The sequence below is a fragment of the Herpailurus yagouaroundi genome, unplaced genomic scaffold (assembly GCF_014898765.1).
Source record: "Herpailurus yagouaroundi ecotype Mexico unplaced genomic scaffold, PumYag 142, whole genome shotgun sequence".
NCBI lineage: Eukaryota > Metazoa > Chordata > Mammalia > Carnivora > Felidae > Herpailurus > Herpailurus yagouaroundi.
In genome coordinates, this window is record NW_024412397.1 from 45,238,505 (window position 1) to 45,256,583 (window position 18,079).

The 18,079-nt window shown below is 38.4% G+C and overlaps 1 long non-coding RNA gene across 1 annotated transcript in view; it reads left to right on the forward strand.

The window, feature by feature from the left end:
• The window catches only part of LOC121033054 (uncharacterized), a 32,804-nt gene that overhangs the window by 5,985 nt on the left and 8,740 nt on the right, over nucleotides 1-18,079 (forward strand). The window contains exons 2-3 of the long non-coding RNA XR_005791672.1: nucleotides 6,226-6,441; nucleotides 6,590-6,707. This is a non-coding gene — a long non-coding RNA (uncharacterized LOC121033054). The remainder of the gene's footprint in view (nucleotides 1-6,225; nucleotides 6,442-6,589; nucleotides 6,708-18,079) is intronic.

Below are 18,079 nucleotides of genomic sequence, written 5' to 3' on the forward strand. Positions count from 1 at the left end.
CTATTAGGCAAAAATTGAATAGAAATAGGTAAACAAGAGTTTTCAGTCTTAGTCTTAAAGATGATTTTCAAATGTTTTTAAATTATTAGTTATATTAGAATAAAACAGAATGAGCTCTTGGTAGGAATGTATAAGCTGCAAATTAAAAGACAGGAAAGATCTGAAATTGGCAATGTCTTCCTTTTGATTAAATACCTGCTTTATGTTTTTGAAAGAGGAAGAATAATGTAATATTTGATTTAATGCAAATGATTTCTTTCTTTGAAATGTAACTAGCACTTGATATGGAATACACATTTGCAATGAGAGAGAAAATAGCATGATGTGGTGGTTCAGAACAAGTAAAAGTAGATTTCTATCAAACTGTATTATAATGTAATCTGACATATCCAAGCAAAGTCTTTTACACAGGAGAAAATGGGTGGGTGTTGGGACAGTATAAAATTCTTATCCTAGATAATAATACTGTGTAAGTTATAAAAAAGATACACAGTCTACAAGAAACACTAAATATGCAAGAGAACCATCATTGAATAACTGATAAAAGATGAAGTTTGTCTTTAAACCAAGAAGCTCTATATACCAAGGATGGACTCAAACTATAGCACAATTCTAATCTCAACTTTTAATTTTCCTATTCAGTGTGATCTAGAATTTGTTATGAAATGTTGCAGTAACCGTTCACTGCATTCAGAATAAAATCCAAAGTCCTTCAAAAAATTTTCCAATATATTCCTTATATAAATATTCAGCTTAATCTTCCATTAAAACCAGTAAGACCCCAAAGCTTCCATTAGACAGGCTGGCTTCACATCCTATGAACTGAACTCTATGTCCCACATCCAGGCCTTGGTTTGTTGGTTTGGTCGGCTCGGCCAGCTTCACCCCTGTCTTCCATGTCTTCCTCTTAAAAGTTTCCCCTTCATTTCTGGCCCAATTCAAACACCCACTGGTCTAAATAGCCTTTGCACGACTTCTCATTTAGAAGAAAGTTCGCTTTTTCTCGTATTCCCCTAAGTGGATTGTTAGCTACTCTGGCACCAAACGCATCCAGTCAAACTCTAAGTCCTGTGGATTTTAAGGCAGAGAATGAGTGTTGGCACGCAGCAGGCATTCACTCAATATTTGTTGGCTGACTGGCTCAGTACTTTGCAAGTTATGCCTTCTTCCCCAAAACTGCCACCACTGACCCAGTCACATCCCGATCTTTGAGCTAATCCCAAAACTAGAGTCCCCTAACAGGTTATTCTCCCTTTAGTCATGCCCTCCTCCATTCAGCTGTCATAAAGATCTCTCTAAAAGTGCCATGCTATTTATTTTTTTTTTAATGTTTATTTATTTTTGACAGAGAGAGAGAGAGAGAGAGAGAGAGAGACAGAGCATGTGCGGAAGAGAGAGAGGGAGACACAGAATCCGAAACAGGCTCCAGGCTCTGAGCTGTCAGCACAGAGCCAGACATGGGGCTCGAACTCACAGACCACGAGATCATGACCTGAGCTGAAGTCGGCCGCTCAACCGACTGAGCCACCCAGGTGCCCCTAAAAGTGCCATGCTACTTTAAAAAGTACAACGCTCTCTCCCTCACTCAGAGGCTTTATATGACACACGAAGCCCCATGGTGGGTCCTCCTCCTCAGCAAATTGTCTAAAAAACTTCCTATCAGATACTTTTTGTCCCAGCAACACTGGAGAGTTGCATCACAAGGGCTGAATCCCCGAAGGCCTCTGAAATTTAAAATTTAAGTTTTTATGTAATAAAAAATCTCTCACGTGAATAACTGTAAACTTGAGGGAGTGTATAGGAGCACGTAAGGTTTGACAGTTGTGGTACATTTTCCCATTCATATTTTTCTACTCAGCAATGCCTCCACAATTGTTTCACAACAGACTTCCTGTTAAATTTACAGATAGTGGATTCGGGGACTTCTTTGTCACATTTTATTGCATTTAAGTCTTGTTTCAAAGTTTCAGATGTTCAAACATTATTTCAGAACCGACCTGTAGCCTTAGTCCTAGCAGTGCTGTTTAATGAGGATTTCAATTCTATCATTCTATTCTTTCAATTCTATTATTCTTTCAATAGAATAGAATTTCAAGAAATTCTATTTCTTTCAATGCGATTATTCTATTATTATAGGAGATTATTTAAATTATAAAGTAGTGACTGCTAAGATTGGAGGGCAAAGGTCGCCGAAAGCCTTCACAGAAGTCTGAATGCAGGTAGACAACAGTGGTCACACATAGGAGAGGACACATGGCTGTTCACTAGCTGACGAGGCCCATGGCAGTAACAGAAACTGCTCCCTTCATATGCTGGCTTTTTCATATTATTTTCTTTGTATGCCACTCAAAGCTACCCCCCCCCCCCAAAGTTTGCTCAAGCAATATTCTGAAGTTGTGTGGAATTCTGTGATTAGGGCACATCGCAAGCCACTGCCATTCTTTACAAGTTTGATCAAACCACCCTCTTTCCTGAACTGTGAGCACCCGCCTCTAAATCATTGATTTCATTTTCCTTTCCGGGAATCAAGTGTCAGTCCATGAACTTGCTCTTTGCTCTTTCTCTTTTCTCTTTCTTTAAAGAAGTTCATATAAACCTTTTCAATTATACACTATAATTCCTCATTCCGTCCCAGCCCATACAGCTTCTTTATATTCTCTATAGCTGTCACCTCTGAACCTCTCTTTATGTTTTATAAAATCTAAGATGCTCTCTCTCAAACTTAAGGGTACATACAAACCATCCAGGAACTTGGGGGAGGGAACTCGATGAAACCTACGGATCACCAATATTCTGATTCAGTAGGTTTAGGGTAGGGTTCAGAAATTTTCATTTTAACAAACGTGGCGGAGATTCTGATGCTGGCCTCTGTGGTCCACAGACCTCCCTCTGAGATGTGCTGCCTGACAGTGTTCTTGAACCGAGTCCACATTATCTCCTCTCCTTCCTCCTTGATCTACGCTCCATAAAACTGCCTCCTCTGCCTGGTTATATTCGCTATTTACCTTTCATTGTTTTTCCCACTTACTCTCAATTCAGTCTGAAGTTGGAAATGTCTCTCAAAATATTTAATTTTGTTCGTCCCCTTCAGAATTTTCTCCATACTATCATCTGAAGGCCAACCGCTGGTATTCTGAAAGTGACTTGATTAATATTTGTATTATGCTTTGCATGCCATCCCGTTCTATAAACAAGTTGCTCATACCACACTCTAATTTTTCAGCTTTCCGGAAATGAATCTGAGGCAACCTCACGATCAGAAAAGATGGTAACTTCCAATTTACATGTCACAAATTTCAAGTTTTCCCGTGTGTAAATTGCCCGTTTTTTTTTCAGGGCCATTTCTCTTCATTAAATGCATTCAGAACTATTAGTATGCACATACAAATCAGTGCCCTTCAATCCCAATAATTTTGCAGGCTGGTTGTAAATATTTGTCCTCAGAGAGTACACTGTCCCTGCTTATGCTCCTGCAATTGAAAATCCTGTCTATTCAACATCTTTATTGTTATACTAAGAAAAGTGGTCAAGTCTTTAAGGTTTTTGCTGTTGTTGTTGTTTATTGGAGGGAATGGAGCAGAGAGTAAACAGGATGTGAGATTATGTTCTGAATCAATATCCTTGATCGTACATCATTTAACACAGATCTCAATCTTGCCTTCCTTTTCTCTTATAGATGACACTGGAATTTCAGCATATTTGGGGGCAGTCGTCACGATTTCCATATTAATTCTTCATTCTATTGGTTCTTCTGTCCCAAGGTTTTTTTATTTTTACTGTTTATTTATTTTTGAGAGAGATAGAGAGAGAAGCAGAGAGAGAGGGAAACACAGAATCTGAATCAGGCTTCTGGCTCTGAGCTGTCAGCGGATAGCCCAATGCGGGTCTTGAACTCCCTAACCATGAGATCATGACTTGAGCCAAAAGCAGATGCTTAACGGTCTGAGCCACCCAGGCACCCCGTGTCCCAAGTTTTGTGACATATTCCCCAAATTTTTACTCCTTTTCATGACAGTGGTCATGCATAATTCCAAAGGAACAGAAAGCAGTCTTACACCCTTACCCTCTGAACTATAAACCCTGTTTCTGAATCCATTTTATTACTACCTAATAAAACTTCCTGACCCAGAGCATAGCTGAAGAGGGGAACTTTGAGAGACAGATACATTAGGAAATGTACAAGGCCCACATCACATGCATTGTTCAGTTTTTATATACATACGCTCTATGTGCCTAAGAACCATGTTGTTTAAATCAGTGACATTTAAGCCACCATTCGTGTTGCCTCCAGTAGTATCCACATCTGGAAAAGAATCCATCAAGTCTGAAAAAAATGTTTTACTGCTTTAGATAAAATACATATGTCTACACATTTGTATATTTCTCTACCATTATTGATCCATTTGACCTTCATACCAGCCTTGCTTGAATACCTGAATAAGTTTGCTACCAGAATTGTTTTTTTAATGTAAGACTCTAGGGTTAAGTATTATGTAGTAGGTTTCAAAATCAAAATATAAAATAAAAAAAGCTACAGAGCTTTTTATTAAAGTTGACAAATACTAAGTAATCTTAATCCAGATTCAAGGAAGCATTGTTGTTATCAAAGTAATCAAGGTGGGAATCTAGAGGGTGACAGTTTACATAAGTATGTGAATGGTTTGTGCATGTTCTGACTCTCATTTAAAAGTTGCCAGATATATCTAGCCCTCAGTTTGCTCTTCTGTAAAAGAAGAGAATTGAACTGATTGTCCGGCAGGTCTCAAATATGGCCATGACCAAATCACCTGAATGATTCTCAATCCCATTCCAATATTTTTGCTATGGGTTGAATCGTGTCCTTCACAAAAGGTATGTTAAAGTGACTGACAATGTGGCCTGATTTGAAAATAGGTTCATTGCTCATGTAATTAGGTAAGATGATGTCATACTGGCATATGGCGGGGCCCAATCCAATGTAACTGGTGTCCTTATCAAAAGAGCCACAGAGGCACACACATACAGGAAAATAGGCCATGTGGTACCTGAGGCAGAGTGGAGTGATGCCCCTGCAAGCTAAGGACTACAAGAGATGGCTGGTGACCACCAGACGTAGGGAAAGTCATGGAAAGATTTTTTTTCAATATATGAAGTTTATTGTCAAATTGGTTTCCATACAACACCCAGTGCTCAGCCCAAAAGGTGCCCTCCTCAATACCCATCACCCACCCTCCCCTCCCTCCCACCCCCCATCAACCCTCAGTTTGTTCTCAGTTTTTAAGAGTCTCTTATGCTTTGGTTGTCTTCCACTCTAACCTCTTTTTTTTTTCTTCCCCTCCCCCATGGGTTTCTGTTAAGTTTCTCAGGATCCACATAAGAGTGAAACCATATGGTATCTGTCTTTCTCTGTATGGCTTATTTCACTTAGCATCACACTCTCCAGTTCCATCCATGTTGCTACAAAGGGCCATATTTCATTCTTTCTCATTGCCACGTTGTACTCCATTGTGTATATAAACCACAATTTCTTTATCATGGAAAGATTTCTTTATAAGATTCAGATCCAGCCTCCACAACTGTGAGACAGTAAACTTTCGCTCTTTTAAACTACTCTGTTTGTGGCACTTTGTTTTGGCAGCCCAAGGAAACTAGTATCATTACCAAAGATCTTTAAGAATAAACCAAGGGAATCTGTATTTTGAAAACCCCACCCTCCCTGGTGGTGATTCTCCTATGAGCAAGGTTTGGGGCACCGGATGGATGATCTCTGAGGTTCTGTTAACATCCCAGATTCTACAATGTGTGGATGCATATGTGTTGCAAACAGTAAAAAGAAAAGAACAAAAAGATATATATGCATGTCAATGATGAAATAAGGTTGAGGACTACTAGCACTTCATAACAATACCAAAAGTTTCCCTCCTATTTATGATAATGAAGCCCTAAATGATGCTATTCTATTGCTGCTACCCCAAAAGTACAAGGCACTTGAAGGTCAATCCAATTTCATCTTGACAAACACATCTATTTGAACTTATTTGCTCTTGGAGATATGATGCTTATTCAGTTTTCAGTCAGTAAGTGTTGGGGTACTGTTTGTGATAGATTTGCCTCCTAATGGGTAATATATCTTCTGTGTGTGAACATCCAGTTCTTTTGCAATTGTCTGTGATGATTGATATTAAACTATCATTCCTTGGTCTGTGTCATCAAGTACAAACTTATCTTTCATATTGCCAACTCCAGACACTTCTCTCTCCTGCCTGGGTCTGCCCTTGAGACACAAGAACGTGTGGCACACAGCACCGTGGGAGCATCAGGGATCCGCATCATGCCCAGAGCTGACAGAGTGCCCTGAGTAATGGCGGCAACCTTCCAAAACACACCAGTGGGGCCTCCATCTATAGCCGTACCAGACAACAATGACCCCTAACTCCACAATACATCTTGTTCATCATTCCTGTAAGCTGTTCTTCTACATTTTTCTCTTTCTTTTGTGTCTTCACCGTGGACTACCAATGGAATCCTGTAGGAAATGAAATTCTCTGAGAAAAAAATTCAGAAGGAGGAAAAGAAAAGAAATACTCTTTAACATTTTTCTCTCCCGTAGTATATGACCAAACAGAATGGGATTGGAAATGCTGGTCAAAAGTAATGAGGCACCTGGGAAACAGAAAGAAAGCTTGTCCTTCACAGCCCTGTCCACTGAAGTGGTTTCAGTACACAGGGTGGGTACCACCTGACTTCTGTCTTCATTGTCATCACGCGTGTGTGTGTGTGAGCATGTGTGTATTCATTTGTGATTGGCTTATTATCCCCAATTTGGCATGATCTCTTTATCCACTCCAATAGGAATGTCCACATGAGAATTAATCATCATGGTTGTATAACTGTCCTTTCTCAATCTTTTGTCTCACAAATGAAGAAGATTGCTTACTTTTAGATGATTGCAGCAAATATATTATCTTCTATCTCTTCTATTGGAATTGACAAGATTAGCGTATTGGAGGCATCCATTACAATATTAAAATGATTGGTTTATGTGTATAAACCACCAGAATATTGTAAGGTCTCTAAGATTAGGACTCATGTCTAAACCTATATTGGTATCCCATTCCTTAGCTTTGTACTTGGCACATACTAGGTACTATATATATACACATACATATATATATATATGTGTATATATATATATACACACATATATATATGTGTGTGTGTGTGTATGTGTATGTACACGTATATATTTCCCCCCCCCCCCCCGAATTGTTTCCTGATAGGTGAGGCATTTCTGTCTTCTAGAGTGAAGGAGGAGCATACAGAATTCTGTATCATGGTGGTATTCACTCCAAAGTAGTTGGGAATCAAGTTTCAGATGAGAAGCAAGACACCAGTTCATAGAACTGGTAGATTATAAATATAGTATGAAAACTGTGGAGAGCCAAGGCTAAGAAGAATGGAGAAGGTCTAAACTGTTGTTGCGAGCATAGTTAGAGGTATAGAACCATTTGGGAAAAGTGTAAAGTGAAAGGGAAGTTTCAAGACTCTAGAGTCTGAGGATCAGTGAGCTGGAATTTGAGTCAATAGGCAAGATGAAGACATTACAGTCACTCTCAAAGACCAATATAGATCCAACACATGGGTTGAGCAATAGGAGGTGAGGAATCCATTCCTTTTTCTTCTCCCAAAGAAGGAAACTGAAAATCAAGAAAGAGATACGCCATTTTGGGCGACAAGATGTAAATGGTTTGGTTAAAAAGAACAAAGTAAAGCATAGAATGATTGAGTATATCGTGTGTTGTTGTTGTTGTTTTAAGCACACGTAAAGAATTTCCTTGAAAGAATTTTATCCAGACTTTCAATTCTAGTTTCAAATATTTAATAAAATGGTTAATGACCCAGTTTATTTTAAAAAGTCCAAAAGGTAAGGCTGATATAATTACGCTGATAAACTATGTTGAGGCAAAAGTATTCGGCAGATTGCATTTATACCTGAGCTTTAAGAGAACTTCACATACATAATTTAATTTAAACAATACTTTTGGAGCATGCTGATATTTTTGCTTTAACACAAAGTAATGGACACAATTTAAAACAACTGTTACTGAAGCAATAGTATACCTGTTCACATCCATTAAATCTCTTCACACTGAAAGGGTCAATTATGCAACCAACAAAATGGTTCCATACCAATGTGAAAATCACCAATGTGGTGCCTTAAATTAAAAATTCAGTCCTTCTTGAGTAAGGAGCAGTTCCAAGATGTGGGAATTAGCCCTGAGGCATATCTTAAGACATTCAAAGACCAGGTGCATTCAGCATTCATTTGACTAAGTACTTGCAAATGTTATGTAGAATAATTACTTAAGCACAGAATATCTGCTTACAAAAGTGAAAAGCTATTGGAAGCAACATTAAGATGAATAATTATGATTTTTACTAGTGTTTTATGGGAGTATAATTTTGATACAGTAAAATGTCAAGTCCTAAGTGTTCAGCTCAATAAATTTTTTCATGTGTACACTTCTGTGGAATCACCACCTACTTAAAAATATAGAACATTTCCGCCAGCTCCAAAATAATTTCTATTTTAAAATGAAGCTGCACTGTGAACATTGGGAAGATGAGGGGGGATTACACATCCAAATTTTTAAAAAATAATCAGTAGGAAATCATAATTCACTTTATAAATATTTGATTCACACACAATTTTTTCAGGTGTGTTTCTGGTGTATATAATGATGGTCTCCCACATATCTCAAAGTCACTTACCTACTTTTTTTTTTACCATAATCCATTAAAATATTTTTAAAGACACTTGTCTGGTTATAAACAAATAAATAGTATTTGTTAAAGGTATGACTTCCCACTGTTTCCCAGCATGCCTATATTTCTTCATCAGCCTGCCTCACTCAGTGTTGATTCCTCTGAAGATATAGATAATTGTGGTTGAGAGTATACTAGTGACACCTAGTGCTTATCCACTAAAAATGTCTGTGCTTAAGAGAACATTTATTTTCTCATGGTTAGCTACTGTTAATCAAGTTCCTGTTTATGTGCGGAAAGTGACAGTGATAATATAAGTGCTATTTCGTGCTGTTAAAGACAAAATGGATAACCTTCCAACGTAACCTCTTAACATAATTAAAGCAAACAGATTTGACATTAACACTGTGCATTAAGAGCACGAGCAGAGAACGAGAGGATCACAGAATGAGAAGGCATATGCTTGAATTGCATTTTTATTATTCATAAGCAGATATGAATGCCAAAAAGTTGTGGCATATTGGCTTAGTCCACTCATTAGGAACTAGTAGGTGACATGGGAGACAGAGGTGAGGTCTCTTCACACAATGAAAAAAGACATAAATAAGGCTCCTTGTTATTAATACTTTGGTTCTAAGATTTTCCATAACTTAGGTCAGATCCTGAAACACAGTGAGCCCCTCAGGCAAATGTAGCAAGGCTTGTCACTTCAGTTAGATGGACAAGTCTTAGTCTCTCCTTTCTTGCTGTAGTACAGAAAGAAAATCTCAGCTCTCAGTCCCGTTACCTTTGTGGAATAATAGTGATAGTGCCAGGAAGCCTCTCCATGCCCAACCAAAGTATTTTCCATCTACCTATCATTCCTATTATACCACTGTTATAAGAACTTCTGTCCCTTGAACCACCAAAATCTTGGTATGGTATTATAAGCTAAACAATACTGGGGATGAGTCAGCAGTTGATCTCTGGTTGACAGTGGTGAAGCAAAAGTGACTCTGGGGGAGGAAAGAGTCGTGATGAAGGTGAAGACAGAGAATGCTAGATTAAATTTAAATTCAAAAACATACTGCACAATTTTGCCAAAGATAAGTCATGAAACCATGTAGCTACTTTCACTTTTGTTCAGCAAACATTTTTTTTAAATTTCTTTAATGCTAATTTATTTTTGAGAGAGACAGAGCACGAACGGGGGAGGGGCAGAGAGAGAGGGAGACACAGAATCCGAAGCAGGCTCCAGGCTCCGAGCTGTCAGCACAGAATCAGACGTGGGGTTCAAACTCACAGACTGTGAAATCATGACCTGAGCCGAAGATGGCCATTTAACCGACTGAGCCACCCATGTGCCCCTTTCTGCAAACATTGTTAAATATCAAGGATGTTGGGCACTCTGCTCAGTACTGAAACATTTTATATATATTTGATATATATTATATATATGTTAATGCATAAGATATATGTATATGCATATATATTTATATATCATATGCTAGGTTCTAGAATCTGGAGCTAAAGTAATAAACAGTATAAGTAAGAGGTCTTTCCTTATGCAGGTCATATACTACTACAATACACAGATAGTAACTATAATAACAACAATAACAAAGATAATTTTGGATATTCATAAGTACCAAGAAGGAAAAACAAGGTGAGATAATGTGCTAGAGTGATGTTAGAGGGATAAGGAAACAAACTTCTGCTAAGGTATCCAGGGACAACCTCTGTGAGGAGATGACACTTGAACTGAGAGCTGAATGAGAAAGCACATGAAGACATGGCAAAAAATGAGGTCCTGGTAAGCACAAAGTCCTAGAGGTAAGAATAATTTTGGTGTATTTAAGGAACAGAAAAAGGACCCATGTGGCAGGAGAGGAGAAGAAGACCAGGTCTGAGGGAAAGACTGGAATGAGATCTCACAGGTTGTTACGGCCTCAATGTTTGTGTCTCCCCCAAAATTCGTATGTTGAAAACTTAGCCCCAATTTGATGGTAGTTAGAGGTGTCTGGGGAGGTAATTAAGTTTAGACCAGATCTTGAGCATGGGCCCCCATGATGGGATTAGTGCCCATATCAGAAGAGGAAGAGCAAGAGATCTCTCTGTCTTCACCAGCATATACCAAGGAAAACCCATGTGAGGACACAGCAAGAAGTCAGCGGTATACAAGCCTGGAAGCAGGCTCTCACCAGACACTGAATCTTCCAGCACCTTGACCTTGGACTTCTCAGCATCTGACACTGTCAGAAATAGCTATCTGTTATTTAAGCCACCAGTCCATGATATTTTGTAAGACACAAATGATGGCATGAAATTTGGAATATAGTTGCATAGATGTAGATAGATAGATAGATAGATAGATGATAGATGATAAAGATTTCATTTTATTGCAGAACACTGTGATTACCATATAGATAATAGATATAAGGGGTAAATATTCGGATCAAGATGACCTCATGTAATTTACCATCTATCTAGGAAGGTAGGACCCCTACATGACAAAAGCTAACATTCATAAAGAATATAGCCTACATTATGAACATACCCTATTCTGCAACATTGATACTAATGATTTCTTCCCTTGGGTACATCAGTTGCATGTGAAGAATGCCCTTAAGAAATGAACCCTTAAGAATGACAAGTTGGTGGACTTGGAAAAGCTACATCATGAAATTCTACTCTCTTTTGGGACTTTACACTATTATAGTTCTAGTCTCATACATCAAGTCACTTGAGGTGTCACCTTACATGATTTAAGACTGAAAAAGATAAACCCTCTCTGTCTCTGGGCACCATGTATTGGGTATTTGAAGGGCAGGCCAATGATTGTTTATTTTCCTGAAAATGTCCACGGCTGGAAACATAATGAGAAATACCTCCAACAACTTTGCCAAAGAGCTAACAAAAACTCCCATACAACATCAAAACTGTGTTTTGAATTTCTATGTTTTTTTTCTGTGGGGCTCAAGTTGAACTTCATTTAAGGAAACAAAGTCTAGTTTTTGGTTTTGCTCTTTCTTTTGATTTTACATCATACATTATTTTGTAATGTTTAGGAACACAACCATACCTTCTGCTCATAGTTCGGTTTAGATGTAGCATTCCAATAATTGCTGCTGCTTTCTAAACACACACACACACACTCACACACACACACATGTGCACACAAACACAGTCACAGTTATGCAGATTCTAATAGCACATTACCATCTGGTCATTTATTAGCTTATTTTTCTTATTCTGCTAATTAAATGTGATTCCACTAGAGGCTCTATGTTAACTTGTCTATTCCTATTTGGTATTCTAGATGACAAGAATTCTTTCCATCCAAGACCAGGGTTCTTCATTTATTTACTCAGTATTGAGTGTAAACATGTAAGGGATATTTCACCTTGCATGGATGGCAAAACTTGATATGACATAGCTCTTGCCCTCAACAGTGGCACACTGTCATGGAGAGGCTTACCAGGGCTGAGACAAAGTGCAACTCCTACTTACACACAGAAGGTGGGGAAAGGTGTTGTGATAGTGGTGAACTGAGCTGGTGGGTGGTCTACAGATATTATTTCAGGCTTGGTTGCATCATTTATTATACATCCCCAAAATGCCCATTCAGCCATCTGATTCTTTGTTCACGTGCCCATTCCCTCTAAAAAATGTTTGTTCCAAGACTGTGCTAGGCACAAGATAGGCACACAGAATAGTGATGACACTAGAGCTTACAGTCATACTGTTCCACCCTCACTCCACATCTCAAAAACAAAGAGTGTTGGGGTGCCTGGGTGGCTCAGTCAGTTGAGCATCCTATTTTGGCTCAGATCATGATCTCACAGCTTATGGGTTTGAACCCCACATCAGGCTCTGTGCTGACAGCTCAGAGCCTGGGGCATGCTTCAGATTCTGTGTCTCCCTCTCTGCCCCCCCCCCCCCCACTCATGCTCTGTCTCTCTCGCTCTCTCTCTCAAAAATAAATCAACATTAAAAATAATTTAAAAAAAACAAAGATTGCTTATGGTGCATACTCAGTACATATAATGTTTATTAAGTGAAATACAAGCCTTTTGATACAGTCAGTATCTAGACATATTTGAATGATGCCTCTCAATTACCCTATTTGTTTTTTATTTTAAAAAAGGGTTTAATGTTTATTTATTTTGAGGGAGAGAGAGAGTGCAAGCAGGGGCGGGGCAGAGAGAGAGAGAGAGAGAGAGAGAGAGAGAGAGAATCCAAAGCAGGCTCCAGGCAGGCTCTGGGCTGTCAGGCAGAGGACGACATGGAGCTCAAACTCACGACTGTGAGATCATGACCTGTGCTGAAGTCAGACACTTAACAGACTGAGCCACCTAGGCACCCTATCCAATTTGTTAATAAAAGGTATGGAAGTGATTTACCCAGAATGACTTGATATTTTTTCTTGAATTATTTAACAAATGTTTATATAAAGCTTATGTCATGCTATGCACTATTCCACACAGTGCAGAGTGTAAGCTCATTTAAGGCTCACAAAAACCCAGTGCTGCTGGTAGGATCCTCCATCTTGCAGACGATGATACTAGGCAAGGGAAGAGGCAGAACCCACTTTTGAATCTAGGCAGTCTGGATCCAGAGTCTACACTCTTGACCACTACCCTATGCTGGTTCACTTACCATGCTGGTCTTCCTCACGTTGTTGGCTCTTGAATCCTACATCCATTCGTGTATTCAGCAAGCATATTCTTTTCCAAGTGCACTGCCACCACTCTTGCCAAGCCCTCCCCTTCACGTGCTCATGTTTGAAAAATAGCTTTCTATCACCTCCTCCTGGACTTTCATCGCTAAAATCACCCCAGACTGGGTTCCTGGTTTTGTGTTTTTATCTCTTTACATTCTCTGCCTTGGAGAGCTTCCCATTCAAAGTGCTCTATCTTCTGGTTCCAAACTTATGCCTCAGTTTCCCATGTCAAATATTCTTCTCCAAATATACCTTGCCAACACAGCATGGAACTTGCTAACCGGGACCCTGTTCTTGCTTCTGCTTTGTCTGGTCTCCACCAGCGCCACCTCTCCACTTAGGAAAATTCTATATCTTTAGGGAGATGAACCAGTCTCCAAGAAGCTTTTGCTCCTTCCCTGCTCCCTCCCTGTGATCCTTCCATTCCTCCTGTGTGTGCTCCTGTATGCCTGCTCCCAACACCTCTTATTTGGTATCTAGGCAGTACCTTTTAGTGGTTGGTAACAGAGGATCTGCAATCAAGTTGCAGTACTCATAGCCCTGTTCTGAAAACTCTGGGAAGTTCTGTCTCATCCATGAAATAGGGATAAGAATAGTGAACTCATGGAATAGATGCCAGACTGATTAAATTAACTAATGCCTTGATAGCTTAAGATTAAAATATAGGTTGGAAACTGCCTGGCACATTGAATACATGTTAGCTACTATTATTCAGCTATATATAGACCCTTGTAACATCTCTGATGATAATATTTAACTCCTAAGATGTTTCCTATCCATTATCAGTCCTTATCTCATTTTCCATGCTGTTGTTCCCTGCAATCTGCTGTCATTGTGTTCTTTATTTTTAATTTGTAATATATTTTTTAATTTAATTTTACTTTCAATAGGCTCCGCACCCAATGTGGGGCTTGAGCTCACAACTCTGAGACCAAGAGTCACATGCTCTACTGACTGAACCAGCCAGGCACCCCTGTCATCTCATTCTTACTAGCTTTGTCCACTGTTCTGAACTTTCTGATTGTAATACCTGACTTCCTATCTGTCTTTGCTGAGGCTTTCACTTGTCCTGCATTCAGCCAAGTTCTCACCTTGTTCTCTTTCTCTGTACTTGCCCATTGACACAACTGGTTCTTTCCCCCATCATTCTCCAGCATCTTGACCCCTGCAAGCTGCATTCCATAATCTCCTGGATTTATTCAACTAGAATTTAAAAAACATTTTTAAAATAGCTGTATATGGAGCATACTAGATGCTCCAAAAACAGGTATCAAATGAATGAATGATACAAAAATAAAGATGTTCATAGCTTATCATTATTTTTTTAGTTTTCAAGAGAAGACAATTTAGATCAATGAAATTTGACAGGCACCTGTGAAGTCATATTTTGAGTAGGTTCAAAGAGATAGTCAGAATATTTCATTTGATTTGACAAATAACCATTCCCTCCTACCAGCAATAACACTTAAAAGAGACTTTATTTCATTAGTGGGGAGAGGTTTATTTGCTTATGGCTCCTGGAAGACAAGAATTTGATATTTATTCTGAGGCAATTGGAAAATTGATTCGACCCGTTTAGAAGTTTAACAATGGATTCATAATAACTCTCCTCAAAGAGTACAAAAGAACAAGAACATCAATTGATCAATGGTGCATTTAAGAAGAAAAAGAACTCAAGATCAAGGGAATTTAAAGAGATTGCTAAAGAAAACTCTCTATTCAGAGAATTAAATCATAAAGTGTTGCAGAGGGGCAGAGGGTACAAAACAAATTCCAAAGTGTTTCTTTAACTTTGGCACATGGATTTCAGGGAGGGGCCTCAAAACTCTTTCCTGTCAGTGCAAAATCGAAATGACAATCCCACACAAAACTGGCGTCATTGAAAACCTATTTAATTTAACCCTGTGGTCAGCCTCTGATGACAGTTTAGAGCAATTCTGGGTTCCCACAAAGTACAACGCTTTCTCTCAAGGCCAACTAGATCCACAGATTGGAGAGTAATCCCCAGGAAGGTCCTGACGAAAGGGCTAGTGGACAGAAAAGTCTGAGTGGATGTTTTACAGTGAGTGTCCTGCATGGAAAAACAAGATTGCCTCCTTTCTGATTACTCCTAGACCCAGCAGTCTGAATGCCAATCTTTCCCATCAGTCATTATCAGGACTTAGCTCTGATCAATATCCAGAAAATTCCAACTCTAACAGGACCTAATTTTATCCAGCTCCATCCCCCTTCTCCTGGTAGATGAGTAGTCTTTCAGTAAGGTAGCTTACCTGAATAAGACCCCAGGTAATTAATGGGTGTTGTTGGGTTTTTTTTAAAATAAGTGAACAAATTAGTTTCCTCAGGCATGCATCCAATTATTTTCTTGGAGTATCAGTAAAGTTGGGGCAGAATGAGAGAAAATGAAAATAAATATGTCAAAACTAAAGAAATTGGCCAATATTAAAAGGCAAATTACCTTCTAATGCTCACTTCACAACAGAAACATAAGGAAAATATACAATTAAATAGAGCTATTTGTAAATGCTCAAATTCTGTACTAGAGTTGTAGGTGCATATTCTGAAGGAATTTATGTTACAGTAAAATAGCTGAAATAGCTATTTTAGAAGTTCATGCAAATGTAATGATAATTGTCAAGTTTTAAAAATACACTATAGGAAGAAAAACCTTCTCTCTTTTAAAAGAAATGATTTAGATACAAATCCAGTAAAGCTATCCTTGATTAAATTTTTTTTCTCAAGTTAATAAGACTATAATCACTAACCCAGAAAACAGAATATTATATTAAGGATAATAGGATTATTAAGCATGAAGTTCACTAAGTAAAAAAAAAAAAACTTCTAAATATAGCTCCCTTGGAAAATTATTTCAACCTTCACCTGCTATCTTTCACCTGCTATTGTCATTCATTCATTTATTCCATAATACTTGTTTCAATCTATTCTGGAGAAATAGAGCTGAGACTCCTATTTATGTCTTAAGTTTTTTGAATAGACATTATTTTTTAGAGTATTTTAGATTCACAGAAAAACTAAGCAGAGAGTATAGAAGGTTCCCATGCCCACCTTGTCCCTACACATAGCCAACCTACCCCACTGTAGGCATCCCATATCACAGTGGTACATTTGTTACAATTGATGAACTTCCATTGACACATCATCATCACCCAAATTATACCTTTATCTTCATCTTCGTTTTTCCTACAGTAATAAATTTTTGGACTATAATTAGCCATCAGTTATTATATATTATGTTATAGTATGTTATACTATACTATATGATATGATATATGATATTCTACATCACATTTTTCAGCCTCTCCTGTAGGTGTGGCCATGTGACTCAAATATGGCCAAAAAAAATAGAAAAGAATGTGACTTGTATCAGCTTCCAGGAGCCTTCTTTAAAAGGCATAACAAGTGTACCCTTAACTCTTTTATTCTTCAGCCCATCTTTGTGTTTCCTCTGGAGTGCAGAAACCATCATGGTCCCCAGGATCAAAGCCATGCATGGCAGAGCAACAACATAGAAGGAACCTGGATCTTTGAAGACTTTGTGCAACAGAGCTATATTACCAGGCCTAAATTTGCTTAAGCAAAAGAAAAGTAAATTTTATCTTATTTAAAGCACTATTACTGAGGGTATTCTAAAACACATAGCCATATCTAGTACAAGCTAATGCAATAAAACAAAGTACTATAGATGTAGTACCTATAGATGATAAAATATAGATAAGGTCCAGCCCTTGCTCCCACGATTCCTTCAATCTACTAGGGAAAATAACATATACAAATGAATAAATGGGCTATAAATGTCATACAAACTGAGTCTTATAGGATATAGAAGAGAAAAAATAATAATTTTAGGGTGTGAAAAAGGGTAACTTTACGGGCAAAATAATGTGAAATTTGGGTCAATAGCTGATATTAGAAAGGGAAAAAATGGAATGTTTTGGGAATAGACTGAACTAACAGAAGCTCAAAGAAGGGCATTTGAGAGAACCAAAGTGATCTAGTTTGGCTAGAGAGACATGAAAGACAAAGGAAATCAAGACAAGTAGATTAAGGCTGTTTACAGAAAATAATGCCAGGCTAACAATTGTGCTTTTAGGGAATAGAATTCATTTAAATCTTGGGGCACCTGGATGGCTCAGTTGGTTGAGCTCCCAAATTTGATTTTGGCTCAGGTCATGATCTCATGGTTCATGGGATTGAGCCCTGCATCAGGGTCTGGGCTGGCAGCATGGACAATGCTTGGGGTTCTCTCTCTCCTCTCTTTCTGCCCCTCCCCCCACTTGTGTGTGTGCACACATGCTCTGCCTCTCTCAAAAATAAATAGGTAAACATTTTTAAAAACTTAAAAAATAAGAAAAAGATTTATTTAAATCTTACATTAGGAAAATTCATTTGGTTATAATGTCAGAGGAGGTCAGGACAGGAGCAGTGAAGAGAAGAACACAGCACTCCTCTTCCTGCAATTAGTATGATGGCATCAAAATGGTAGGACAATGATGGGTGGGCAAAATGTTGGAAAGGAACCATCTTTCAGACTTGGCAACTGATTATGAAATGTGAAGAGAAGTAAATTAAAAAGCCCAGATTTTAAGCCAGGTGACAACTCAAGATGTAGTC